This window comes from Prionailurus bengalensis, chromosome E1, assembly GCF_016509475.1.
Source record: "Prionailurus bengalensis isolate Pbe53 chromosome E1, Fcat_Pben_1.1_paternal_pri, whole genome shotgun sequence".
Taxonomy (NCBI): domain Eukaryota; kingdom Metazoa; phylum Chordata; class Mammalia; order Carnivora; family Felidae; genus Prionailurus; species Prionailurus bengalensis.
The window spans coordinates 46,369,921-46,376,422 of record NC_057347.1 but is presented as its reverse complement, the minus strand read 5'-3'; positions in this window follow the sequence as shown (position 1 = coordinate 46,376,422).

Here is a 6,502-nt window from a genome sequence, read left to right as displayed (position 1 = left end):
CCAACTCCCAAACTGTGAGATCATGACCTGAGCCGAAGTCGGATGCGCCACCCAGGCGCCCCAGTGGTGATTTTCATGCTGGGATAGTGGTGGTAATTTCTCTTGCTGAAAAGAGGGAGGGAAGGAACCTCACAAGTTTAATCTCTGGTGGGATGATCCTTCTCCATGTCAGAACTGTTGCCAAAGGAAATTGGAGGTTTTGCAGGCATGGCCGGTTTGACACTTTCCCCACCAGTATCTCATGCATCCTTGCCTGGGTGGTGGACGGGGCCAGTCCCTGAGGACTTTCATGCCCAGGAGGACTGGGGGGCAGGGGCAGGGGTACATTCAGAAGAGCTGACGTGTCTAGAACATTTTCCCTGTATGAAACTCAGCTGGGTCAGGAAACTTGCAGACCGCAGCTTGGACGCTTAGAGAGCAGAGGAAGTGCTACTAACAGTGTTGGTAAGTACTGATTGGTAGGGGTGCGTTAGCGAGGCCCCATAAGAGGAAGGTAATTTGTCAAAGGTTACACAGATATATCAAGAGGGAAGTCTCAAATGGAAAGAGAAAAATCCATCTGTGGACTTGTCATGCTTACTAACAGTAAAGTTAGTCTATTCCTCTTACCTGAGAACTTTACACTGATAATCTCATTCAATCCTTACAAAATCTCTGTGAGGTATATGGAGGTATTACAAATATTTAACAACCAAAAAAAAAAAAAAGAAAAAGAAACCCACAACCCCCCCTCCAAAAGATTTAACAACCTACGAAGTAATGTAAATAATTATTAACTCAATGCACAGATCAAAAATTTTAAAACACACTCCACCACTGCCCCTGCTTTATTTCTAAGTAAACTAAACCATGTGATACAAAGCTACTTAAGAAGTGATATACATATTTCTGCAAATTGTTAATCAAATCATTCTCATATTGTCCAAAATTTGGTTGATGTTTAGAAATGGTTGGTGCAGTCTTTTGATACAGGGCTCACTGTCGGGGATGATCTGATATGGGGAAGTGCCTTGAACTTTTCCAATGAATTCTTTTAAATAGGTAGCCATGGAGTAATGTGTAGTCTCAATAGAGAAAAACTGGTTCAGCCACTTTGGAAAACAGTGTGGAGGTTCCTCAAAAAATCAAAAATAAGGGCTCCTGGGTGGCTTAGTTTGTTAAGCATCTGACTTTGGCTCAGGTCATGATCTCACAAGAGTTCAAGCCCTGCATCAAGCTCCATGCTGACAGCTCAGAGCTGGAAGCCTGCTTTGGATTCTGTGTCTCCATCTCACTCTTCCCCTCCCCCACTTGTGCTCTGTCTCTCTCAAAAATAAGTAAATATTAAACAAAATTTTTAAAATTAAAACTAGAACTACCCTATGACCCAGCAATTGCACTATTAGGTATTTATCCAAAGGATACAAAGATGTTGATTTGAAGGGGCACCTGCACCTCCATGTTTAGAGCAGCACTATCAACAATAGTCAAATTATGGAAAGAGCCCAAATGTCCATCGACTGACAAATGGGTAAAGAAGATATGGTACATATATACAATGGAATACTACTCAGAGATGAAAAAGAATGAAATTTTGCCATTTGTAACAACATGGATGGAATTAGAGGGTATTATACTAAGTGAAATAAGTCTGTCAGAGAAAGACAGATATCATATGATTTCACTCATGTGGAATTTGAGAAACACAACAGATGAACATAGGGGAAGGGAAGGAAAAATACGATAAAAACAGAGAGGGAGGAGGCAAACCATAAGAGACTGTTAAATGCAGAGAACAAACTGAGGGTTCCTGGAGGGGTTTTGGGTGGGGGGTGGGTTAAATGGGTGATGGGAATTAAGGAGCACTTAATTGGGATGAGCACTGGGTGTTATATGTAAGTGATGAATCACTAAATTCTACTCCTGAAACCATTATTACACTATATGTTAACCAACTTGGATTTTAATAATAATAATAATAATAATAATAATAACTCAACTCTAGAATATTGTCGGGTGGAGATGAAGTGCCATGGAGAGAAAAAGGCCTCATGGAATCTAATTTCTGAGGGGATTGTTAGGTTGGTGTAACTATTCTCTAAGAAACTGTAATGTTGGATACATGTCATACAGCATTTGTCAAAACCCACAGAAGTGCCCAACACCAAGAGTGACCTTTAACATAAATAAAGGACTATAGTTGATGATAATATATGGGTATTGGTTCATCAACTGTAACAAATGTACTACACTAATGCAAAATGTTAATAATAAGGGAGACTATGGAGTTGGAGGCAGGGTGCATATATTGAACTCTATGTACTACCTGCTCAGTTATTCTGTAAATTTAACACTGGACTAAATAAATCAAGTCTTAAAAAAAACAAACAAACATGCTATCTATATACTGTATGTAAATGAAAGCATTTAAAAAATTCAAAAAATGATAAAACTACATATTAAATTGTGTTAAAAATTCTGACAGCATTTTGTGAATACCCTCACTTGCTGTATAGACACAATTTTGATTTGAAAATTTCCAGAATTTTTATCTGTGTGAAGTAGATTTAAGGTATTCTTTTTTTTTTTTTTAATTCAAATTCAAGTTAGTTGGCATACAGTGTAGTCTTGGCTTCAGGAGTAGAACCCAGTGATTCATCTCTTGTATATGACACCCAGAGCTCATCCCAAAAAGTTCCTTCCTTAATGCCCATCACCCATTTAACCCATCCCCCACCCAACACCCCCCCAGGAACCCTCAGTTTGTTCTCTGCATTTAACAGTCTCTTATGGTTTGCCTCCTCCCTCTCTGTTTTTATCGTATTTTTCCTTCCCTTCCCCTATGTTCATCTGTTGTGTTTCTCAAATTCCACATATGAGTGAAATCACATGATGTCTTTCTCCGAATGACTTATTTCACTTAGCATAATACCCTCTAGTTCCATTCATGTTGTTGCAAATGGCAAGATTTCATTCTTTTTCATCTCTGAGTAGTATTCCATTGTGTATATGTACCGTATCTTCTTTATCCATTTGTCAGTCGATGGACATTTGGGCTCTTTCCATAATTTGACTATTGTTGATAGTGCTGCTCTAAACATGGAGGTGCAGGTGCCCTTTCAAATCAGCATTTTTGTATCCTTTGGATAAATACCTAATAGTGCAATTGCTGGGTCATAGGGTAGTCCTAGTTTTAATTTTTTGAGGAACCTCCATACTGTTTTCCAGAGCGGCTGCACCAGTTTGCATTCCCACAATGAGATACCACCTCACACCTGTCAGATTTAAGGTATTCTTTTCGTTATTTTGCTCACTGACATTGTAGAATTTATTAGAGCAATGAGCTTTGCCAGCATATGATTACCATTCCGATTACATATATTTAGTATTTTCAACTTTTCACATTACAGCTGCTGAACCCCATTTATTCACAACCTCTGAAGGCTATTCATGTTTTTTGTTACGATAATCCAACTGTTTTTCATTGCACAAGCAGAAACTGTTTATTTTGTACTTTTCCTGCACAGTGTAAAAAGATACTCTGGGCTGGGCCCTATAGCAGATGTTCTGGGCTGCAATTCATTATTCGTTTCGTATCTTATTTGTTCCCAAGGATTCTGTATTCGATTGACTAGTGCTCCCCAGACTTCATATCCATCCAGAACCTTAGAATATGGGCTTACTCAGAAGTGAGGTCTTTGCAGATGTAGTTAGTCAAAATGCAGTCGTACTGGTGTCCTTACAAGAAGGAGGCTTTGTGATTCTTCACAGCGGCAGGGTCTGGCAGGGGCTCTGGTAATTTTGTCTGTTTTCCAGTTTTCCTGCATCCAGGATGGCCTGGGCTGCTGTTGAGAAGGCAGCCCCAGCCCTGGGTCCCAGAATGATTTCAACTGACCCCCTAACCCCTCCCAGGGAAGGGGCTGCTGAAGATTCTGGGGTGGGTAGGAGGAGTTCACAAGGCCAGATGCAGGCCTTGCCCTCCTTCTCCTGATTCTTCTTGGACTTTCCTCCATCCGTCCACAGCTGGGAATAAGCGACTTTGGTGTCCATGCCTGGACTGAGCTGGTGACCTCCCAGTTGTGGGGGTCACCACTCAGGAACTGCATCATGTGACTGAATTCACCAGGGTCTGCCCTGCCTCTGAATTTGCTGCACACTCATCTAGAGTCTCTCGAGAACCCGTGGGGAGGATCTAGCATGTACTGAGGTCTTGCTAGCCAGGGGTCGGTCCGTCAGATGGACCAGCTCCCTGCGTCCACGTAGCACTGTGAGTTGTTCTGTTTCGAGAAGGGAAAAACCATTCGGGAACAGACGGATCTAAGTCTGCAGCTGGTAGAGGGAGATCTGGGGTACTAACCAAGGTGCCTGGCCATACCTAGCTATGGTAGATTGTAGTAAGAAGACTAAACCACATCTCCCTCCTCCCCTACCTACGATCACTGGGGAACACACGCCCATCCTCAACAGAACACTTACTTCAGCAAATGTCAAAACATTTCTCTTCCTGGAAGAAAGTTGAAGGGGCTTCTACCACACCAGCTAGCATCAGAATCCTGCATCCAGAGCTGTGTCGTATAGACCTAGAAATTTCCCTCTCGATCTACAAGCGTGCCAAGGTAGGCACAGGGCATCCCTGCAGTTTTGCTTGTAATCATGAAAAACTGCAGACACTTAAGCGCCCATCGATTGGGAACTAGTTATTTAAATGATAGGCATTCCTTACAATGGTATGTTTTTTGACATCCTGTTTTTTTAAACAGTTTTGCTGAGATATACACACCATAAAATTTAAAGTGCACAGTTTGGGGGTTTTTAGTATAACCACAAAGCTGTGCAACTATCACCACAATCTAACTTTAGAACGTTTTGGGGGCACCTGGGTGGATCAGTAGGTTAAGTGTCGGACTCTTGATTTTGGCTCAGGTCATGTTCCCAGGATTGTGGGATCGAGCCCTGTGTAGGACTGAGTGTGGAGCCTGCTTAAGATTCTCTCTCTCTCTCTCTCTCTCTCTCTCTCTCTCTGCCCCTTCCCCATTCACACCCTCTCTCTCTAAATAAATAATAAAATAAAATGAGAATAATTATAGTTTTAAAAAAAGAGTATTTTTATTACCCCAAAAATGATTCCCATACATAATGAGATCTTTTGGAGACATTTTTTAAAAATAAGGTAATTCTGTATGTATATAAATGAAAATATATTCATAATGGGCAAAAGGTTAAAAAAAAAGCACATTGCAGAAATATATAACATATTATCCAGCGGTGCCTGGGTGGCTCAGTCAGTTAAACATCCCACTCTTGGTTTTGGCTCAGGTCATGATCTCATCGTTCATGAGTTCAAGCTCCACGTTGGGCTCAGCACTCGTGGCTCAGCACAGAGCCTGCTTGGGATTTTCTCTCTCTATCTCGCTGTCTGTCCCACTCGCGGACAAATACTCTCTCCCTCTCTTTCTCTCTCAAGATAAATAAATAAACATTTTAATTTACTTAAATTCTTTTTTAAGTTTATTTATTTATTTTGAGAGAGAGAGAGAGAGAGAGAGCATGAGCAGGGGACAGGCAGAGAGAGGGAGAGAGAGGGAATCTCAAGCAGGCTCTGCACTGTCAGAGCAGAGCCCAGCATGGTGGGGCTTGATCTCGAGAACTGTGAGATCATGACCTGAGCCAAAACCAAAAGTCAGACACCTAACTGACTGAGCCAACCAGGTGCCCCAATAAATAAACATTTTTAAAAATAAAATAAAAACTAGCAGTACCTGGGTGGCTCAGTTGGTTAAGCATCCGACTTCGGCTCAGGTCATGATCTTGCAGTTCATGAGTCCGAGCTCCATGTCAGGCTCTGTGCTCATGCTCTCTCTCTCTCTCTCTCTCTCTCTCAAAAATAAACATTAAAAAAAATTTTTAATAAAAAATAAATAAAATAACATGGTAAAAATGGTAAATTAAAAAAACATTATCCTATTTATTTATTATAGTATGTATGCTTACATATATATCTTTTTTTTAAAGTTTATTTAGAGAGAGAGAGAGAGAGAACACAAGCGGTGGAGGGGCAGAGAGAGAGAAAGTGGGGGAGAAAGAATCCCAAGCAGGGATTTTTTTCAGTGCAGAGCCCAATGCAGGGCCTGAACTCATGAACAGCAAGCTTATGACCTAAGCTGAAACTGAGTTGGACGCTTAACCTACTGAGCCACCCAGGCATCCCTATGCTATATTTTTTAGAAATACTTAAAAAATTTTAACGTTTATTTTTGAGAGAGAGAGAGAGAGACAGAGCATGAGTGGGGGAGGGGCAGAGAGAGAGAGGGAGACACAGAATCCGAAGCAAGCTCTGGGCTCTGAGCTGTCCACACAGAGCCCCACACGGGGCTTGAACTCACAAACCCAACCATGAAATCACGACCTGAGCTGAAGTTGGTCGCTCAGCCAACTGAGCCACCCAGGGGCCCCTATGCTATATTTTAATATAATTTTTTACATCAATGATATGTTTAGGAACAAATAATAGCCAAGAGTGACA